The sequence below is a fragment of the Chinchilla lanigera genome, unplaced genomic scaffold, assembly GCF_000276665.1.
Source record: "Chinchilla lanigera isolate Chin_1 unplaced genomic scaffold, ChiLan1.0 scaffold00002, whole genome shotgun sequence".
NCBI lineage: Eukaryota > Metazoa > Chordata > Mammalia > Rodentia > Chinchillidae > Chinchilla > Chinchilla lanigera.
In genome coordinates, this window is record NW_004955403.1 from 35,373,802 (window position 1) to 35,398,441 (window position 24,640).

Sequence of the window (24,640 nt, forward strand, 5' to 3'; positions counted from 1 at the left end):
ATATATACATATATATAATAGGCCACTTTTTTGAAAATCATATTGCTGAGTATGATCAGGGTCACTTCTACATTCTCTTTTCTATTCTATCAGCTAGTATGTCTATTTTTGTGGCAGTACCATGTTTATTTGTCTCTTTGCATATATAGTGTAGAGAAAAACTTCTTTGACAGTTGATGTTGCAAAAACTTGTTATCCATTTCAGGATAAATCTTGACCCAAATCTCTTACCCTATACTAAAATCAAATTAAAAGGAATAATATATATTTGTAAAACACTGCAACTGCTCTAAGAAAAAATTAGCAAAATTCCTAAGGATACAGACATAAGTAATGACTTCTTCAACAGAACAACTGCACAAGATATACCAAGAATCAGCAAGTGAGATTATAACAGATTAGAAAATCTGCCCAGTAAAGGGGGAAAAAAAAAAGTGAAGCGACAACCTACAGAATAAGGAAAATAATTTACCAGCTACTTCTCAGATGACTAATATTTAGGATATTAAAAAAACTCAAAAATATTACACTGTCAAAAAAATAAGATCCAATCAAAAAACAGGAAATGAGATGAATAGACATTTCTCAAAACAGAGAAAAGGAGAAATACAAATGACTAATAAATACATGAAAATATATTTGTAAGGAGTAACATGATGCAGAGACTACTCAATAGGCTTCTGTGAAAACAACAAGTCATACAGTTTAATACCAGGGTGCAGGGAGACACAGGGCAATGAGGCCATATTAACAAAGAGAAGTGGATTTTTCTTTAATAGAACTTGAGAAAAGGCAAGGGACAGTAAATGGGAAGATTTGAGTAAATACCAGCAGTCAAAGTTCTCTTGGATGTCTTGTGCTTGTGGACAAAGTCCTTGAGGCATCCAGTGTAAATGTCTGGCTATCTTCATGTGTTCCAGTGTTTTCAAGATTCCATATATCATTTTATCTCTTTTAAGACTTCCTGTGCTTGCCACAGGCAGCACCAGTGCTGAGCTGAGAACACTGCCTCTGCTGCCAGACAGGTTGGGTTGTAGGTTGAGTCATGTCTGAATTGCATCTGACAATATTCAGCATCCCTGACTATCATAGAAATTCAAATCTGGAATTCCATTCCAGGAAACATGGCCATTAGCAACAACTCGAAAGAGAAAATGCCAAGGATTTGGTGGAAAGGAGCTTGAGTACATTGTTTGTGGGAGTATACATTAGTGCCACGACTTTGGAAAATCAAAATAGACTAAAAATAGAAACATCATTGGATGGAGGTATATCTCACATTCAAGGGATACATGATATCCATGTTTCTAGTAGCACAATTTATCATAAGTAAGTCGTGGAAGTGACCTATATTACCCTCAACAGATTACTGGCTAAAGAAAATGTGTTATAAGCAAACAATGGAGTAAATAAAACTATATTTGAGTCCTTGCAGAAAAATAGATGGAGTGTGAGGACCATAATAGTAAGTAAAATAAGTCATAAAATGTAAAATACAGTATGATTTCTCCAATAGAAGAGACAGAAAATAAAAATAATTTAGATTTAAACTAAATAATTTAATTTAATTCAAAAGAAAGAGCCACATTAAGAAATAGAAAAATAGACTCTAGAGATGGGAAAGGAATGAGAAGAGAGAGCAAGGGACTGGGGCTGGGGGTATAAAAATGATCAGAATGCAACATGTATACTGCAAGTTTAATGTCATCACTGTGCATCATAAACATATATTAATAATATAAAAAGAATAATATACTTAGGAATTAACCAGGGAGTTTATTGGTTAATACATGTAAACTACAAAACATTGCCAAAAGAAAGTAAATATGATATAAATAAAAGGAAATTTGTCCCATGTTCATATGCAGGAGGATTTAATACTATGAAGATGTCAATATCATCCAAATTGATCCATAAATTCAATCAAATTTGATGGAACTAAAGAAGGGCAGAGAGAAACATGAAGCAAAGAGAGAAGTGCCCCTAACTATTCTTAGCCTATATGTGCTGAAGTCCATTTAACACTCAGAAATAGTACCTAGTTAAAAGCTTACTGTCAAGCACCACTGAGGCGGAGTGTGTGAGATAGCTTAATGCAGTAGTATTGTGATTTATCTGAAATCAATGCTTCAGTGCTTCAGGGCTGGGGGTTTAGCTCAGTGGCACAGTGCCTGCCTGGCAAGCGCAAAGTCATGAGTTCGATTCCCGGTACTAGAAAAATACCAAAATAAAATAAAATAAAATAAGATAAAATAAAATCAATGCTTCCATGTAATTTAAAGAGTTATGAATAAGTTTAGTTGTATATTAGCCACAAAACCCAAGAACATTCCTAATCTGCCGATACCCACTAAGACATTCAATGTCTGAACAACTTAAAGTGTTTATTTTATTGTCACCGATTTAGCCATTATTTTTATGTAGACTTACTATGGTTAAAGTAATTGGTTCACAAATAGGAAAGAAAACAAGCACATATTTTTCCTTTTCAATGTGCCTAGCTTTGTCTTGCAAATTAAAAAACAGAAACTTTAAATATACTCTCTTTACTAGTTGAAACAATTCACTGAAAATCACTCTATTTTGAAATCTAAAGCAAACCATCTATTCCTTTTCTGTGGTTCTCTCTGCATTCTCGACCAAGAATTGGCACAGGCTGAATATGTGGGAAGTAAAAGGTTGCGTGTTATGTTCCAGGTAGTAAATACTCCTCAGTGGCCCATGCTAAAGCCCCGCTCACCAGCCTGTGGCAATATTGGGAAATAATGGAATGACGGGAAGGTGGAACCAAGCAAAACATGTGAGCTTATTAGGGCATGCTCTTGAAGAGTATTTTGAGATCCTGGTCCTTTCTTTTTTAGCTCTTTGCTTCCTGGATGTGATGGTATTAACATCTCCTCTCCACCGTATGCTACCTCTCATATTCCACCTTGCTGTGGACAGAAAAGCAAGAGAGTCAGCCAGCTATGGCCTGGAACCTAGGAAATCATGAATCAAACTTTTCATCTTTCCAATCAATATTTTCTCAGATATTTGTTATAGTAACAGAAATATGACTAACACAACAAGGGGACATATACAGAACTTGAAGTTTCTGCTTTAATCATTTCATAGTATATTGGATCTACATTCAAAAATAATGACACTATTGATAATAGCAGGATTTGTACAAGATGAATGTTAAACAAATGTGAGAAGAAAATAAATGAAAAGATAGTGTAATAAAAACAGAAAAAAAAAAAATGAAGTAAAATAAACTTAGTAAATTCCTGTTACGAGTTCAGTCTCCAGGGCCTGGGATATAGCTCAGCAGCACAGCACTTGCCTGGCAAGTGTGAGATCACGGGTTCGATTCAGAAACCACACACACACACACACACACACACACACACACACACAAAGCCTAAGATTTAAGTCACTAAAATTCAGGGGCTTCCATTCACTATATTTTGTTTTGTTTTGTTTTGTTTTCTATTTACACACACTGTCGGGAGATGGGAAGTAAAGCTTGCATGTCTATTCTGTCCTTTAGCTGTCCTTTCCTAGGAAAAATTTTTATCTAGAATTTTCAGTACAGATAAAATCTGAGGAAATCTGTAATAGTAATGTTGATAAATACTGTTATTATAGCACAGTTGATATATACTGTTATTATATATTTTAACTTTTTTCTTTATTTTCACCTTCCAGTTGCCCCTCCTATGTGTGATCGAGGCTATAGAGGGACATCCAGATATGAGCCATAACATTCTACCTTTGGACCCCAAGACTCATGCACATCCCTTTATGCAAAATGCTTTTAATGCTAAATTCTTTGTAGTCTTTAGTTTTACTGGAGTTTCCTTTCCGGTCAGTCTCAAAACGGTTTAAATCATTCTGTTTGGCTCTTTGCTTTTGATTCTCAAGACAGAGCTAGTTAAGAGTCCCCACTAGTAGCTATTCTACTGCTTTAACATTAAACTGTCTTGCAATTTCTTCTGCCAGATTAATTAGTCCATTACCCTAGTCTCAGTCCCCTGTATCATCTCTGGACACGGCCAATATACACATTAATTTTCTGCCAAAACACAATACCCATGATCTGGACTCCAACTGCCAGTACAATCTTGTTCCCCACTGAAACCTCCTGAGCCTGGTCTTTATCACCTCCATTTCTATAGGCATTCTGGTCTTCTGAGATCTGTCAAGAACTTCCCATCAAGTTCTGCTCATCACATTCCAGGGCTGCTTCTTTAGCCAGCATCTCCAAACTTTTCCAACTCTCACCCAAAAAGGCTTGTGAACCAAATGGCAAGGTACTATTGCAGCAATGACCCCCTTTCTCTGGTATCAAGTTTTGTCTTTCTTATTGCTGGGAAAAAATACCTGACACCTACAAGTTAATGGAGGGAAAGGTTGATTTTAGTTCACATTTTCTAGAGGTCTCAGACTATACTTAGCAAAAAAGAAACAGTCCATAGCAGGCAAGGCAGATAGCAGCAAGTCTACTTCCCTTCTTTCTCTCTATTGCCCATTCAGACTATGCCTATTGACTGGTCACACCTATACTCAGAGTAGGGCTTCCTTCTTCAATAATTTCATCACTCCTGATAGTGCTAAAGCAATCAGGGGCCTGACCCAGTTATCAAACATCCATAATCCAGTATCGCCTGCCAGGGATCCAGCCACTTCTCCAAACCCACACCTATGACTGCATGAGGGTTTGGGGAGACATCTGGATATAAGCCATAACACTGTAATAGCACTACTCTCCTTTACATAAATTTTGTAATCTTTTCTTATTATTTATCCCCATTATTAAAAATAAATCTCATGAAGGCAAGAAGACTGTTTCCTTTTAGGATCTAACATTGTGCTGTGAAAAGACTAACGTTTTCCTTATGTATATAAAGTTTTGAATGAAGGAAGGAATGACTTAACATTCCAACACTCATGAAGATAGTCTACTGTATGTTGGTAGAATTGTCATTTCTATATGTAATTATTCTAAGAGACATACTTTAGCTTCAGGTGATGACTTCATGTACAGCTTTTACTAACTCAGTTTTAACATATTTATGTAAAGGGTTAAATGAGCTGCTAAATTTCTCATAACATTTAGCACCAAATATCTACAAATCTGAAAAAAAAATTAGGTTGGGTTTTTATACCATGCACATCTTCAAGTCTCTATTGTATTCTTCAGTTGAAAGTTACATTTTGGGCGATTTCATTCACATTTAAATATTTTTCTTAAAAATACTAAACCAAGTACTTGTCAAAACTTGGAATGCAATATTGGTGACACTACTATAAGTGATGTCATTGTTAAAGTGCAAATATGCTTTAATTATCAGTTGGACTCCATTACTTGCCTCACTTATTTGAGTTTTTATCAATTTTAATCTGTAATTCATTAGGAAAGACTAGAAAGCATTATTTATTTCATATAGCTGTGCTATTATTAGGTAAAAGAGATTGTGTGATGCTATTTGAATTTTGAACATTGTTCTAAGGACATTTTTCAAATAGGGAAAAGGGGAAATAAGGAAGCCAAGAGAAATGAAAGGTGCAGGCGCTCCTCCAAGGTCATCATGCAGACCATTAAATACAGAGAATGTAAGTTGAAAGCATAAAACTTTGGTTATCATTTTATGCTCTCACCTTACTTAGATATTTTCTTTCAAGCTTCAATCAGAAAGCACTTAGAAGTAGAAGGTTCATGTGTTCAATCCAAGTATTTCAATAAAATATAGCACCACATATAACAATTTAATCGGAGACTTATTAAGAGATAAAGGCCTGGTTCTTTGGTGCATAAAGAACAATAATATTGGCATTTTTTTGGCAGCATATCACCTACACAGCTCACAGAAATACTCTGTGAGCCAGAAGGGCAAGCCAGTAAGCTCATATGACTTTTGAAAATAGCAAGAGTGAATTCTAAAGTGCTTAAAACCGTCGAGAAACAAGTGAGCAAAGAACTGTAGGAATGAATATTAATCCATTCTCCTACCAGAAATTGATTAACAGTCACTTTACTGGAAGAGAGACTTTTTCAGTATCTTGTATGATTTTCATATTATAACCTCACTTTCTACAGTGACAGATTATGTCCTAGATGACTACTTCTTATTAGCTCGCTTCATTACATGGGAAATCTTTGTGTACACAGAAATGTCCTCACCTCAGGCCACTACTACAAGAAATAAGAAATGGATCACTTTTAAATTATTACTAAAATTATTTCAATATTGTATGCTATAGGTGTGTATCTTTGTCCTTGATTTAATTTGGATCACAATTTTGAGGAATTCAGTCCTTGGTGGGCTGCTTCTAAGGCAGGAATTCCATGGTAGCAGGACGTGGTGAAGCAAAACTGTTCAATTTTAGGTGAGCAGCATAGCCGGAGAATAATGTCAGAGAGGAATGTGTGAGTGACCACAAGCAGTATTCAGGCCAAGCCTCCACAGTCTGTCCAGACTCACACAGGAGCATGCTCTACTAGTCAGCAGGGACAATTCTTAATCAAAGTAGTCTGAGTGAGACATATGAGGATTAATGGTCATGGGTTATTACTGAGGTTTCTATAAATCACCACAATAAAATTTCCAACCTTAGAGAATATGGAGCAAATGACTTTTGTTCTAACTACAATGTCAAATATTTTTCATCTAGGTAAAATAAGCTATTTCTGTAAAACGTGAACAATTATTATTATTTTTTATTTCAATGTTCCTGTGGTCCACAATATGTACAAAGGACAGAAAACTACAAGGAGAGAAGACATAAATGAGAATTTGAAGAAAGTCTCAATTTGAGTTTAAAAGTAACTTTATTTGAACTAATGATGATAATTTTTAAAAACATTATTTTATATATTGCTTTTACCCTTCCCTGTGTAAGATACAAACAGAACATGCTGTTTTTCTAGAAGAATTATGTTCCAATAACATATCTTACGGTAATTGCTTGACTGAGCAGTGGAAAAGTAGATGCCGTGGGAGGTAGAACATACTCGAAGGCAAAACTGAGGTTATCAAAAATCATGTATTTAGTCTTCAACTAGATTAGAAATTTTCAAAATTTATAACTATATATCTTCCTGTCTTGTATCGATCTCACTGCCTTGGATAATTTGAGAGAATTATTTCATTTCATAGTAAATTTTAATATTCACAAAAATCCACTTGTGACAAACTTTCCAGTTTAATCGCACTTTTTCCACATGCACAAGGAACATTTTGACTCAGAGACGAAAAGTAGAGAATAAAAGTGCAGTTAGGATAAGAGGATTCCTAGTTGAATCTAATGATTTGCTTTCTTTGTCTGCGTATTCTTCCCTAGACTACCACAAAAAAAAATTTAACAAGAATTTGATAGCATAATTAAGCATGTACAGGGATTTCAGTGTGTCACTTGGTCTTTCATGATTGCAAATGGAACTGAAATCAAAAACCCTGAGGCTCATTCACTGAAGCCTGTCCTTGAGAAGTCTTCCTGGGAAGCACACAGCAGGGAACCATTCTCTTCCCCACATCTTTGTTCTCTGGTTTTTATGCCAACAGTATGTTGCCATTTCTCTTTTGAAGCCTCTGGATAGCCAAATTTATAGCTTAGCTCTTTCTTGAATGATACACTTGGTTCTCTCAGTGCATATATATATATATAGTATCTGAATAGTCTCTATCTGTCTCTCTCCAGTTTCTTTTTCATCTGTATGTAGTTTGACCCATAGTCTTGACTATGATGAAGAAGTCTTCTTTTTGGTTCTGTTCATTCATTTCTGACCCAAAGACCCTTCTGTTATTTCTCTGTTGTTGCTGGTCCTCGCTGTGTTACAACTACAACAGTGGTTTTACTTAGAGTTGCAGCTAAATCCCTGTATGGCAGACCCTCTGGCAGGAACTATTCCATGATATCTCTAATGTTTCCATTTCCTGAATAGTTTCTCTGGGGGGAGGGGACATAACAAAATGTCCACCTCTGTCCTACTCTGACCAAATTAATTCTTCTCTTTCGCTAATGGGGCTTGTGAGTGGATAAGGTTGAGATGGTAACACATGACTCAGGGATTGAATGAACATAATCAGTAATTGTTAGGCATCCGACTAAGGGCTGGGCAGCAACTCTACACAGAGGCTGAAGTGGGTCAGCAATGAGTAGTGTATGAAAGAAGAAAAGGAGGCCACTCCGAAGCACAGATCCCAATAATGTGGCTCAGCTAGGAAATCAGAACAGTAACAATAGAGTCCCAGCTGCTGCAATCAAAGATAAAATGGTTATTTTTGATGTATGGCAACAGCCTGATTGTGAGGGACAAAGTCAAGCGTTCAAAGACTGTCAGCATCAACTGAAACCACTGGCTGTGGTTGCAAATCTAACAAAAACCTGTGGAGAGAGTGTAACAATTGTGTGAGCTTTTTTTTTTTTTTTTTGCACAAAGGCCATTATTTGTTCAAAAGTGCAATCTTGAAACAAAAAAGGCAAAAGTAATCTCCTGTTAAACTCACTTGATGTATCTGTTAAGAATACATTCATTTCTGTCAAATTTTACATACACTACTGCTCTATTTTCAATAGGGACTGCATATCATGTATACAAAGAAAATAAAATATACATGGATATATGAGATAAAATATTTTTAAAATGTATAATAGCAATGTGAACCCTTTTCCAGCACTTGGTATTTGATGTATCGATAGTGACTGAAAGACAACCAGTATTTTCACTGATTTAACATTAGTTTTACAGTTTCTTCATTGAAATTTGTTCCTTCAACAGCAATCATTTTTGAAAAATAAATTGATAATATATTACAAAACCAAGTTTCAAAGTATATGTATAATATGGAACTCTTAAATAAAAAATAATCACCTATAGAGGAAAATCTATGCAGCAGTAATGTTTCATTAAGATTTCCCTAACTGATACACATTTTTTTAAAAAGAGGCACAAACAGCACCTTGCCACCTTCAAACCCCATTGGAAAAAAAAAAAAAAAAAAACAAAGCACATTTCTTAGGACCATTAGGCACAATTGCTTTGCCTCATATTATTTTGTTCCCTTTGAATTTTGAGCAGTACTTGTTTATAGGAATCTCCCATAACTTAAGGGGTAATTATATTGTAATGGTAGAGGAATCTAATAACATTCCCCCTTTTGTAATTCTCAGATATCTCAATAAGCCAATGTGACAAGTGGTTAATGTACGTTTCTTTCACATGGGGAGTAATTAAAAACAAACAACCTATAAAATTTATTTTAGGAAAAGATACAGACAATGGAATCATACTTCCAATAATTTTATCTTCAGTGAAGAAAGAAAATAGAAGAGTAGATTTGTTTGGGAACCCTAGCGTTAGACCTCTTAACTGATGTTATACTGAAGGAATTATGTGACACCTGGATTCTGCTTTAAAAGTCAGCGTCAGGTAACTAGTTTCTAAATAATTTAAATAGCATTCTAACATAGAGAAAAACTCAATAAATTATTACAAAGTGAGTCCTACCCATGTAACAACCAGATTTAAATAAAAATATTCCAGTATTTGTATCTTAAGAACATCTCCCAGTATCACTCACATTTTCCAAAGATAACTTCTTTACTGATTGATAATTATATGAACCTGAAGAGCCAGAATTTACTTTATAAATCATGGGGCCCGAGGTCAAATACAAATGATGAAACCATACTTCAAAAGCCAAAAAGTAAAAGAAAAGAATTATGTATAAAGAAAAACAGAAAAAAATTATATATAAAGAATTTTCAGACAAATATAATAGAATATTAAGGCAAATATGGACCCTATACAATTGCACAGAATACAGGCTCATAAGGTTACTATACATTACATAATGTTGTATTTGCAGAAACATTTCTTACTCACTATATTTATGAAATTAATCCCTGTGATTCTAAATTTTATGCTCTAATTTCTTTATGGGATCATAATATACTTTTTCATTCTATGAAAGCTCTATGATTTTTTACCTACCTACATGTCATGGAAATTTACAATGGTTCCATTGAGAATAATTATAGTCAATGTTGAGATAAAAGTACATAGATATATCTCTTGGTGAGTATGTGCTATTTAATGTGCTCAAACAACATTTTCAAAACTAGCTCCTTACACTCAAGTCCAGTTAAATGATCTTTGACCAGGGCAAAAGCAGTACAACAAACAATGTTTGGTCAAGAGACATGTACATGTAAAACAATGAATATAGGCATAGATGTCATACCTTTAAAAAATTAATTCAGTGTATGTAATAGGCATAAGAATAAAATTAAGTAGTATAAAATAAAATTGCTAGACTACCATATTGAAGAAAATCTAGGGTTTAGAGTTAAACTTTATAGTAAGTAAAAACTTCTGCACTGTGAATGACATATTCAAAGAATAAAAAGCCAGGCTTGGGGACAGCATTTGTGAAGCACCTATCTGATAGAGGACAAGAACTGTGAACCAAAACAAATTCTGTCTTTACAACCTAACCCAGTCTACAGCATTATGCTAGTAGTAACATAACATGTACTATGACAATTAAGAGGAAATGTAATAAAGCATGTTGAGTATTTACTTGTAATTACAAAGCAGTGCTCAGGAGAGTAAGGAAAAGTAGTGAATCAATGTTTCAGGTTTATGGCTTGAAAGTTCCAATCTTTCTATGACTTCTCATATATCTAACATAGGGTTCTATTAATGATATACAGAATTTCAGATGATCACTAATAAAACAAACAAAATCAGTAAATTCTTGACAAAGTTTTTCACCCTCAAATACATTTTATTAGCTATTAGCATTTTCAGTGTCTAGAGAAATAACAGCTTTTGTTGGGAAAAGCACTGTGTAGAGGTACATTCCTTTGGATCTTGTCTTAGTTGTTTCTTTTAAATCAAGCTTATATACATGTTTTGTAAAGTTCTGTCTGCACCTATCTGCCTGAGATAACTGAAACAATATGCCCACATAACTCCAGAAACAACCAGATTGTTTATCTTCATGAAATGTAAAGAAATCATCACATCTTCATATACGGCCCAATAATTCAAAGGAAAGGATTATAAACACATATAACAACAAGAGTAGATCTCTAAAATACTATTTTGAGAAAAAGAAACAGATTTAAAGATTCCATTAATATGTTAGATTTCATAAATACGTAGTTCAGCAAAAGACCACACTCACCTTTTATGATGGAGTTCATAACAATGGTTTCCTCTGGATAGAGAACAGGAAGGTGATATGAGATAGAGGGATTATCTGAATTGGTCAAGAAAAAACTTATTAGAATAATGGAAATATATTTACCTTTATTCACTATTGATTATATGGTGGCTTGCAACCATAAAATTCATGACACGATGCTTTTAAAATCCAGAAATTGTGTTGCTGTTGAAATCTACTTCCCCAAATAAATAAAAAAACCCTCTGCTGATAGGTGGAATCTAATCCTTCTGTCACTAGATAAATATGTGAATAGATTCATTTTGCTATATAAAAACTAGAAAGGTGGTTCTTTACATTAAATGATAGGAGTTTTGATTATATGAAGGAGAGAAAGTGTGTAGGACGTTAGAACCAGGGCCTTTATAGTGATTAAGAAGACTTCCAGCTATAGAAGCATGCTCTAGTTCAAAATGAGAATCTCTATTAGCCGAAGAGCTACAAATTAGTTTCCTGCCTTGTGTAAAAAATGCAAAAATTTAAATAATAGAAAATAAGAAAATAGATATCACATTCTATGTCAAACTGAAGCCAATGCAGAAAAGATAGATAACTTTTGAGCTATTAATTTGTTTTATGTTCATCCGCTTTATAAAATTCTTAGAATTGAATAATATTAGAGATTGGCTTAATTACAACTATAAACAATTAAACTTCTTTCCTATCTACCAATGGTTCCAAAATGTCTATCAATAAAATTCCATAATCTGAAGCACAGTCCATTGATAAATTTAAATATTTAAGATACTTCTTGCAAGGTATTTAAGGCAAAGAGATGTTCTGTCACTTTAGAAATAAAATGTGAGGAAACTTTGTATTATATTCAGAAATACATTAACTTTCTCCATTTGTCTCAAGATTAAATTTATCTGATATATGAGCTTATTTCTATTATTCATTTTTCAAATTCAGTAGATATGTTTGTCTGAATTGTTGGCAGAGATAATGTAAGGAGTAGATCACAGCAAGGAGGCAAACTTGGAAGCTGAACCTTAATAGTTACCCATTCCTCTACCTCTATAAGCCTTAGGAGCCTTTCAGACTTCATCAATCACCAAGTAGAATAGATTTCAAAACCCCATTTCATGTTAAAAGTAGCTTATTAGCAAAGCAAATCTGCTTAGAAATGTGTTGCTTTAAGTTTTCTTGTGTCATAATACCTTCAAAACTACCTTCACAAGTTCCAGATAAAATGTCCTGCTTTTTAAACATTAATGGGAAGTTTAATGATTTGCATTCAGGATATTCATCTTTTAATATTGAAGAAGTGCTAAAAGCAAAGCCAGGGAAAGTTATTAAAATTCATGAAAGAAACATGGGACAAAGAGTACAGTTCTCTATAAATATCTAGCAGTTCAGTCAGCTAACTGTGACTTCAAGGAGATAAAATTTGCAATCATTTTCCCTCACTTCAACCATTCTAATACACCCTCAAATGAAACCACAAACTACAAACTTATTACTGTTTCTTAGAAGATAAGTTAAATGTATTTTATACCTGACTTTTATTTTACTGTTGATTAACTATTTAGTTTGAGAGAATTGTAGGTTTACATGTAGTTTAAGAAATGTATGATCAATACCTTCATATATCTTCAAGTTTGCCCCAAACTTTGATATCATAGGAAATAATATTCCAGTAAGAAGCCAGCGTGATGACAGTTGGATCAGCAATGCAAACTGTTCCCATCACTAAAAGTGTTCATTGTGCAAGGCGATGTTTTGTTCCCTTTCATTGGACTGTGGAAGTTCCTGGTATGAATATTCACAATTTATTTATTGCAAACCATTGTAGTCGTGCTTAGCTTGATCTCTTTTAAATAAAAATGCTATAAGTATTTGTATACAAATACTTTCCTGGACACAAGTCTCTATGTCTCTGGAAATGATGTCAAGGAATACAATTTCTGAGTTGCATGCTTAATTATATATTTGGATATTAAGATACCCAGTTTTTCTGTGTTGTGACCTTTTTCATTCTCACCAGCAACATATGAGCGATTAGAGTGTTCTTCATCCTTGCTAGCATTTGCTATTATAACTATTTTAGTTTTGCTATTCTAATATATAAAACCTAATATCCACTGATTTTTTTTACTTTGCCTAATAGTTAGGAAAATAAAATAATAATTTTAAATAATTTGTGTACTTTGTTATCTGTATATCCACATCAGTGAATTGCCTTTGATTTCTCTATCTGATTGGATTTTTAAAAATATTTAGTTGATATTCTTTATATAGTAAAGTAATTTATCTTTTGTTGTATGCACAATTTTTAAAGTTTTTCCTCAAACTGTAGCTATCTTCTTTGTAAATCTCTTGGATGCATATTCCTTAAGCCCAGCACTCAGGAGGCTGAGGCAGGAGTATCACCATTCATTCAAGACCAGTCTGCACTGCCAGCCGGGGCTACACCGTGAGTTCAAGGCCAATTTGAAGTGATTAGTGAGATCGTGTCTTGGCTGTCCTCTCCCCCTAAAAAAAAAAACAAACTGCAATATCTCTTCACTTAGCCTTCTCTTATAAATATTTTTCTTCCACATATTTTTCTAAAATTCAATAATTTTAGATATTACACTTCAGTCTGTGACCCATTTTCAGATAGCTGTTTAATGAAGAGAAACAAAATGAGGACTTCCCTGTTATTATTTTTAAGTATGAATGTCTTATTTCTCCAATACTATTTATTGTTAAAACTCTCTTTCTTCCATTAAAGTGAACATCAAAAATTAATTGAGTATGTTTGTAGAGGCTTATTTCTGGGTCCTCCATTCTGTTTCATTTATCTATGTATCTCACTCAACTTCGACAAACAGAACATTTTTATAGTTATAGAATGCATCTTTCAACTGTGTATATTGTTCCTTTAATTTCTAAATGAAAATTTAAAATTCTGGAACATTTTGTCTGTGTGTATTCAAAATCTTTCTGAGACTATCCTTGTAAGTACACACTGATATATTAATTTGGGGAAATTTGAGTATTCTAGCACACAAATATAGAATATCCCTCTATTTTCCTCCAATATTCTTTGATGGCTTTCAGCAACATTTTATACCTTTCAACATAAAACTACTGTACATCACTGTTAGTTCCTTAGTGCAACAGCAATCATTTCAAGCATTATTATTTCAAACTTTATTACTTCAAACTTTATTATTTCAAATTTTGTTATTTTTCATAAGAATCTGGGGAATGCCCAGCTCTACTTTACATCTGATCTTTGGAAGGATAGTTTCAGTTTTTAATGATTAACCAACAAGTTCCCCTTGATTTTGAAGTTCTTTATGAGGTTGACAAAGCTCCCTTTCTGTTCCTAATTTTCCCAAAGCTTTTGTTATGAATTGATGTCAAATTTCCTTAAATCTACATTTTTCTATCAGTAGGAAGATGTGATTTTTTTTTTTAGCCTCTTAAATGTTACATTATATTTTTTTTATTTTTAACACTGAATTGGTGCTGCATTCCTGGAATGAAACCCACATTTTATAAGGTATAGTTTTAAAATTAAATTTCATCTTTAGACATGAAGATAAGGAGTATTACTTTTCCTTTTCTTTGCAGACCTCCTCAGGTTTCGCACTACAGGTGCACTAGCTTCACAAAAAAAGTATGTACATCCTCCTAGATAGTTTGGGGAAAAAAATCACAGATATAGTCTCCTTAAGTCCTCAGTGGAATTCTCTGGTAAAATCAGCCTGGTCTGGAAATTTACTTTTTTCACAGAGTGTTTAAATTATTTTGAGTTTATGTAGGTTGTTTAATCTGTCTTTTTTCAATTTGGGAAGTTTTAAGTCATTATTATTTGACACAGATTCACTGCCATCCTTTTTCTTCTGTCTTCCTAAGACTCTGATGACTTTTTTGTGATAGTTTCATGTCTTTGATGTTTTCTTCACTTTTTGTCAACATATTTTCTCTTATATATTTAAATTATATAATTTTTACTGCTTTCTTTTTTATTTCATTACTTTTCTTGTGCATGCTTCATTCTGCTAGTGATCCCAGGAATTGAGGATTTTATTTTGATTTTTTGTTGTTGCTGTTTTGGTACTGAGAACTGAACTCAGGACCTTGTGCTTGCCAGGCAGGTGCTTGTACCACTGAGCTATATTCCCGGCCTCATTTATTTTGATTATTGGGTTTTCTGATTTACAAAACCATGTTTGAAGTTTTCAGAGATATTTTTCTTATTTCATCCCCTATCATATGGCTGCTATTATTTTTCTGTTTTCTAAGTATTTTAAAATTTATTATATCCTGTGTATTATGTTATTGCTTATATTGACCTAAATGTACATTTAAACTCCAAATCAAAGACAGACTCCATGCAAGTAATAATACCTTTATGTAAAATCAATTTGCTTGGTCATTTTTACCAAAACATATAAATATATGTTACTTTCAAAGAAAAGGAAAAAAAGTTATTCCTAAACTCTATTGAGTGTTTATCATCTTTGTTGTGATGAGGGATTTAGAATCTCAAACAATTTTATTATGTTTTTATTAAAATTTACTTATAACCCTTATTGGTTAATTTTAGATTTTGTATGATTTTTTATGCCTGTAGATTTTGTTGACTCAAATAGGTTTTATTAAATATTACTATTTAAGTCAGCATTTTACTATGCTAATTCCAATCTTCATTTCAGAAATTTTCCCTGAGAAATTTTCTCCAATCTCTAAAACAAGTAATTAGTGGAAGATAGTAAAAATACCCATAATGACAATCTCTCATACTTAGAATGTGATGGTAAATATAAAACCATTCAATAAATTACTTATCATGCTATACAACATACAAAACCAAGAAAAAATATACTTTCTGAAATAAAATCTAAGGAAATAAATGTATGATTCAAGATATTTTAGAGTTTGGAATAGCTCATCATTACTAATGATTTTTGTAAATATGCTACATATGTTACCATAATAGTACCTATGAAAAACTTGATGAGAATCTCTAAAATTCAGTGAAATAACTGGTGCTTATTCTCTGGAAAACTGCTTATGATTATTTAAAAAGTTTTAAAGACCTCAGTTAATTATCTATACAAAGAACCAACATGATTTCAGAAGTGCAGGAATGCTACACAGTATTTAAGATAAAATGCAATTGTTCGCACATATTTATGTCTCATTTTGGGACAACTGAATATTTAATTAGGACAAGAAAATAATATTCATTTCTTTCAGTCGAAACCCAGACTGGTCATTTCTTGGAGATTACAAATTCACAGTGACTAATTTTCCATACTTCCTTAAGGGATAAAGTGAAGCTTGGGATTATCAGTATCACCTTTTTGAGATTTCCCACTATCTCTAGAGGTGGGCCATCCTGGCCCACCCACTAAAACTAAGACTAAAGCCACCAGGAAAGAAAACACTCCAGGGCAGAATCCTTCTTAGAATAAGACCACCTCTGCCCTCTGAGTCATCTGATAATCCCCTCCTCAATCAGTAAATGTGGAGGTTCTGGCTGCGTCTTGGTCTTTTGTTCCTGGTGAACAACAGGTCCTCCTGGATTCCTGTTGCACTGCCATTTTGTCTCTTGCTCTTTCTTTCCTTCACTCTGGCCACGTGTCCTAACAACTCACAGGAGACTGGAGGCTCACTATAAGGGTCCCCAATAGTTATTTAGAATTTTTATGTCTCCTCAATTCAGTTTTGGCAATTCATATGTGTCTAGGAATCTGCCATTTCTTGTTTTCCATCTTACTAGAGTACAGCTTCTCAACATACGTATTGGTCTTCTGGATTTCTGAAAAATCCATCTTGATTTTTCCCTTTTTATTCCTAATTACTCGAATTTGAGTCTTTTCTTTCCACTTTTAGATGAGGCTGGCTAGAGGTTTGTTAATTTTATTTAGTCCTTCAAAGAAGCAACTCTTAAATTTGTTGATTCTTTGTACTGTTTTCTTAGGCTCACTTGAATTAACTTCTGTTCTGATATTTATAATTTCCTCTCTCATATGAGTTTTGGGCTTGATTTGTTCTGCTTTTTGAGGAAGCTTGAGGTTCAAAATTCGATTAAATGTTCAACATCATTGGTCATCTGAGAATGCCAATGAACACAACACTGAGATTCCATCACACTCCAGAAAGAGTGGGTATCATTAAGAAATCAACCAATAACAAATGCTGGGGATACTGTGAGAGAAAAAGAAACCCTTCTCCACTCATGGTGTGTGTAGACTGGTGCAACCATTGTGGAAATCAGTATGGAGATTCCTCAAAAATCTAGGATTAGAAATTCCATTGAACCCAGCTGTTTCCTTTTTGGGTATCTCCCCAGAAGAATTAAGAATATTAGACCACAGTGGTATATGTGCACCCAGGTTTATAGTAGCACAATTTCTAATAGGTAAATCTTGGAAACAACCCAAATGCTCATCAAATGAGGAATGGATAAAAGCTATGTGATCATTTTATATACTGGAATACTACTCAGCCATAAAGAAGGATAAACTTGAGACATTTATAGGTAAACAGATGCAACTTCAGATCATACTCATAAGGAAAATAAATCAGACTCACATGTGTAAACATCTTATTATCTCCCTGGTATGAGAAACTGAAAGAGTATATAAGGACCAAAATGTACAATAGATATTGTGAAATGGGAAGAAAATGTTCAAAAGGAAAGAGAAAAGTATGGGGGAAGGGGAGAAAGAAGGAAGGGAAAGGAAAAAAAAAACCAAGTTAGTTACATTATTAATTTCTCTTAGTTTACTAATAAAAGGGTTTGTGCTAATATCATTTGGAGAATTTTTATGCTTATATCTGTACACTGAGTAAGTTCTTTAAAGGTAACAATATGTAATATATTACCTATTGTTATTTTCCAATTATTTTGTTATGATATTTTGTGGTTTTTTTCACAACAAATCCCAGGTTATACAGCATTTCAATTTAAACAACTCGATATATTAAAGTTGCTTTTCTCTGTAATAATCACCTAATGCTTCACATTTACAAAATATTATATTCTGAGTGAATTGGAAGCTTGAGGAAAAAACTATATTTAAAGTCATGACAAAAACTGATGGTTAAAACTGAGAATTAGTATAATTATTTTATATCATTTTCATCACAGTGCTGTAGGTCCTTTTATTTTTGATTTTCTACACTAGGAAGTTAAATATCACAAATTTTATGTAACCAGTCCTCCCAAGATTAGAACAAATCAATAAGGTGTTTGTAGCCAATTTCATTATAACTCTAGTATATGTCCTCCTGACCACTAAATTCTTGTTTCTTTACATGAAAAGTCTAATCAATACCTTTGCATGTACCTGTAACTCTTTTCTCATGCGTCCCAAATACAGGTGTATTATAGGAAAAAAAGAAAAAAACAAAAACCTGAAGAGAGCAAAGCTTAGCTTTACCCTTTACAATTTATTTCTTCTAACTACTTAGCAAACAAATGTAAAAGGTAACACTATTATAAGAAGACTATAAGTTCTCCCTGTAACTCAGAACAAGGTTAAATTCATACTATTGATAATTTAAAAGGAGGTTAAAATATAGTATAGACTTAAATTTTTTTTTAATTCAGTGTAATTATGGCTGCTCAGAAGAAAGAATACATGATTCTGTCTCTGGAGATTGTTGAAAATATCACAAAATTAGGAAATACTTCCATTTATGTGACAAAATAAATAAAATATATTGTTATTGGTTCTTCTTGTCTTCTCAAAGAACCCTCTCCTTTCCTGAATAAAAATCCCTGCACTCATGGAAGAGTTGAATCTTCTCGCATAACAGTCAAAGGAACTGGAATGCCATTTTTACAGAGTGAAAATTACCATAACAGACCCTCTGCATTAAGCACTTTCTTACACTGTACATGTTCTCCTATTTCTACTCTTCTAGGTCATGATTTGCATAACTTTAAGCTTTCCCTCCCTTATTAATAAATCATGATCTAAAAATAAAAACAAAAAAAAACACCTGGTGGTAGAAGCTACTCTCTTCCGTACAATTTGATTGTGGAAATCTTGCTCTTTTCACATAGTACATCAAACATCATATAGTACATTATCAAAGGAAATAAAGTTGTTTCAGAAAACATTCATGTACTTGCTCATTTAATGTCCAAATTTTTAACAATTATTCACAGATGATAATACATATTCTCTATACTCCAGAAAACCCAGATAAAGCCCCATAGTTTTAATTTTAAAATATATTAGAAAATAGAAGGAATACACGCAATAAATTCTTATGTCTACAGTCAGCAATGTTAGCTTTAGGCACTTACCTGGTTAACAGATAATAGCAATAAAAAAAGAATGAAAAAGAAGTAAAGCAGACTGTCATCACAGAGGTTACAAGCTATTGAATCAAACTGACCTTAATAAGAGACCCATGGAACAGTTCACCTACTAGTAATGAAAATGAAATCTCTGCTTAGCAAGGTTGGCAGCTGTCACCTCACTTTGAGTTTTAACAAGCCTGCTGATACACATGTGACCCACTCTATGAAGAAGAGTCCAGCTTCATGGAGAGATAGCCTTCCCAAAAACTGCTCAGAGAGATCAAACAGTGAAAATATTTGTGGTTTCAAGGGGACTCTGACAGAGCTTATGAAGCCACAGCCATGTGTTATAACAGCTCTTTACTCCTATTTCACTGCATCACTATGGGACTCTGTCTCCAAGGCTCTGATGAGCCTTTTAATTATATTTTATTTTTAAAACAACTTGGGAGCAGAGTGAAAACTCGGTGAAGTGGGAAACAAATGTTTAGGATAAGGGAAAGAATTCATGTGAAGTAATTTCTTTGTAATTGTATTTTTATGGGACACTTTTGTGGGGAAGATGAGACAAGGTTTCACTGTGTAGTGCAGACTGAACTTGAACTTACAGGGATCTTCCTGTCACCCTACTGAGGCTGTGGTTACAGGTGTGCACAACCACACACCACGTGGCACACTTTAGTAAGTAGTTAAGAGAGGCCTAGAGCATAAAAGCAAAAGTAAGCTTATCTCATGACAGAATAACTGCTTTTTTAATTTCATCGTGAACGCGTCACTCTTTATCCTAAGGGAAATAAGTGTAGGACAGATTTCCTTTTCTCTAGTTTTTAGTGTCTCTCTAGTATGAAAAAATAGTATGGGTTTTGAGGTAATCTAAAAGTCATTACATTTAAAGCAAAGAAATTCACAGCACACACACACACACACACACACACACACAACTTGCTGCAAGACTTTTTCTTTCACTTGTGAAAGAAACCAAGAAGGCAGCTCAAATTCTGTAACCGAAAGATACATTCCAACAAACTTACATCCTAAAAGGTATCAAAAAAAATTTTAAAAGTCAGATTTCCAAAAATATCTCTTCTAAAACTTTGAAGAAAGGAAAGTCTGAAATATTAATTTTTCTCCCACTCATTTACTGGAAGAGATAAATTGAATTTTAAGGCAGTGATGTTTGGAAAAGAAATGGAGATGAACTACATTTTTAAAAATAACTTATGATCGCTATATTTATGTTTGTGTGTGTAGTTATGGGTTGATGCGTGTGCCACCCCAAATTCATAGGCTAATCCCTAAAGTCTATTGCCATGATCTTAGGCAGTTGGGCACTTGGGAGGTACAGTTCCATTCAGTCATGACGGTGGGGGCCTCTTGAAGAGGCCAGAGGCTTTCTAAGAAAATATGCTTCTTCCTTTCTCTCCTTCCACTATGCGAGGCTGCAGAGAGAAAACCAACATCCTCAAGCCATAGGAAGTCTTTCACTGAAGCTCAAAATTGCTGACTCACTGATCTTGAACTTTGTAGCCTCTACAACTGTCGGGGACCACAGATTACAAACTGAGTCTAGGGGATATCTGAGGTTGCCCTCGTCCTGCCCTTTGAGCCAGATTGGAAAGTGGAAACTCCCTGTTTTCCTTTGGTTGCAGCTGAAGCCCTATGGCTAGTGATGCTGTGGCACTCACAGCGCAGTGTAAGACCAGCTGGGAATGAAAGGTGCCCAGGAAGCTACAGGAAGAACCTAATTTACATCTGTGAACGTCTGCTTCGAAGGATTTTAAACGTGGAAATATTTTTCTTAGGTTCTTTATTTTCTTTGTATGTTTGTGTTAGCTAAAAAAACACACACTTCACTTAAAGATCAAATGTGAATTTAATTGTTGCACGTGAAAATTCTTATTGAAACTGTTAAAAATAAGTCCAGTCATCCCGCAAAAGACTGGGTCTCGGATCTCCTGTGTATACCAAAGTCTGCAGATGCTCAAGTTCCTTTTATAAAAATGACATAGTATTTGTATATAACTTAGGAAGATCCTCTTATATTCTATATATCATCCTTAGATTCATATAAATCATAACTCAATTTATATGTTATGAATATAGATGTTGGGCCCGGGTATATAGCTTGGTAGCATAAGCACCTGCCTGGCAAGTGTGAAGCCGTGAGTTTGATTCCCAGTACCTCCCCCAAAAGAAAAACCACCGCTCTGTAAACTGAATATAGATGTTATGACACACTTATATGCAATAATGACAGAAAAAAGCCCATACATGTTCCTACAGATGCAGTTCTTTTCAAATATTTTCTGCCTGTGCTTGATTGAATCTTGACATATTGAACCCATGGATGTGGAGAACCAGGTATCCTGATGCTTAGCAAGGCAACAGATATGTGTCTCATGACTTAAAATTTTACCTTCAGTTCAATGCTGTTACCCTTTCAAATTGTCCATCTCTTAATAATTACTCTTACAAAGGATTGCTATGGTTTTTAAATTTATAATTTTCAATACTGTGTAATTAAAATATTTACGTGAATTCTCAACCTGGATGAATCCAGAAGAACTAAAAAACAAAATAAGTATACTTCAGGTACTTTCTTTATCAATGTCTATGCCTTTAGGCTGTTGAGAAAGATATATTCTTTTGTTTGTTTTTGTTTGTTTGTTTTTTGAGACAAGGTTTCATTGTTCAATTCAGGTTAGCCTTGAACTCATTTTGTGTCCCAGGTTGGCCTTGAACTCTCAATGATCCTCCTGCCTCAACCCTGTTGAGATTACAGGTATGTGCCACCATGACCAGCTGAGAAAGATATATTCTTAACTGAAGAACTCACTCTGATACTATCTTAAGAATTTTACTTCTAAATAGCAAGAAAATACTGTACAATCTGAAATCATTGCTTACTTAAACATTATCTATAAGCAAAAATTTATTTTTCTTCTATATATTAAAGTATAGTTAATTCATTGGCATTGACACTTGAAGAATTCTTTTAAATCAGATTACCTATACAATCCAATTTCCAAATAGTATTTATAAATTTTGTTTTACTCTACTTATACATGATATGTTGACTGATCCTGTAACTTGATAAGAATTTCAAGTTTGCTTAAATTGAAATGAACTATTTTATACCAGCATATAATATAATAACATGCACTTATAAAACTTATGCTAGAGTGTAAAAAATTCATAGTTACATGGGATAATAAAAATGTGGAAATAAAAACAGGAGACTGTTGTAATAAGCCAGGTAAGATGTACAAAGAGAATGAACTATGTTCTTGATTGTGTTATTTACAACCACTGAATGTGAAAAATATTTAGAAAGAAACAGTATCAAGCAGTAGTCAGGTTAGATATTTAGAAACAAACTATCCTCAACAAGCAAACTACCCAGTATTTACTTAGGAGAGAGTTACAAACAGTTTTCAAAAATGGTTAGTTGACGGAATTTTCAATGGGATGAGAATTAGGGACAGATGGACATGGGTTGAGACTTGAACTAGAACAAAGGAAGTAAGAACTCTCCTTTCAAGAAGTTTTGAGGAGTAGAATTAATATGGCACCACCAAAGTAGACAGAGCACAAGGAATGATTTTGTCTTTCAATGTTTACTAATATTTGGAAATTTAAGAGGTATGTACATTTTTAAAGAAAATGGATATAGGAGGTAGCTTGTAAAAGGTAAAAACTGAATATATAGTACATAGAAGGAAGGATGCAGAGTCAGTTCTGAGGGTGGAAGAGGGCACAAATGTAAAGATCAGTCTTAGAAAGCACATGCTATTTCTGCTATGACTGGAGAGAGATGAAAGAAGCATTAGTGTGACAGTGAAATGAGTTTAACGCTGCTGCGTTCTGTCTTCCCAAGAAGGAAGAAAATGACAGCTGTGGAGAGTGGGTTTTAAGTGGTTAGGCGAAGCGCTGGGGTTTAAATAATCACATGGGAAATACACAGTAGAATTATACCATGAGAACAAGAAGTTGTTCTAGGAATAAACTATGTCTGGAGGTTGTCCCTGATGCTTATAAATGATCCAGACATTTGTTCACTTACACAACCCAGTTAGGAACAATTGCCTGTCTGAGCAGACAGGTCCTCTAGGAGCCTCTCCAAGCTTTCCTAAGAGAAAAGGAGCCGCTGTCTGCACTGCGGCCCGGATGCACCATGTCTTGACGAGGAGATGCTTGTGCCTTCCGTGAGTACCTTGGATTTTGAAACCTTAGGTCCTTAATTGACCTGTAGCTATGTCCCTTTGTAAACTGATCATCTACACAATATTTTATGGCAATCCTCAAAGTGCTCCAAACTTCATTCTCTAGAGATGGAAAATATTCTGTTTCATGAAGCAAGCTTCAGCCTAAGTGCCAATCCACTTTCTCGTCTGATTCACTTTTTATCCAGGCTATTTTCTGTCGAAATCAATCTACTTTACTGGTCATCTGGTCACCAACTTCAATCTATTCTATGTGATAAATAACCCTTGGAATGAGGAGGTTGATTTCATGTTAACATAACATTTTTCACTACTGACAGGAAACCAGCTTTAAAGATTTTCAATATGTCATATCCCTTGTAATATGGCTAATAAAACAGTGCTTGACCTAATATGTTTAATCATAGTTTAGTGGCTGACAGATTTTGGTATCAATTTCAGATTTTTATTTGTCAGGGATGCTTCTGCAATATTTCTTAATAGTAGCTTCCATTATTCGAGAATTGATTGGGAGTTAGGTCTTACAGCACAAGATGTGGATCAACTGTCATTTTACATCCAATACTTTAATTTACATGTATTTTTATGTATGCAAAGGAATACATTTCTGTCTATGTTTCTTTTTAATTCTTCTTTAAATTTTGATATATTTATTTTCTCTGCTGGTAATATTTATATTGTGGTCATTCTGTCTTATGTTATTTTCATTTTAATTTTGCCAGAAACTTTGGAAGGTGAGAAAAGACAGTAAGTTCTAAATACAGTTGATCTACAAAGAAAACAGAAAAGAGATTTCAGAGAGTGTTAACTTTAAGGAATGTGGAAAGACTTTTTCCAAATATTAGGAAAGGTCATGAAGGAGAATAGTATATAATTAAACATAATATAATAAAAGTTTGAACATTTAAGAATGCAAGAAGAGCTGTCAGAGTTGGAGATGA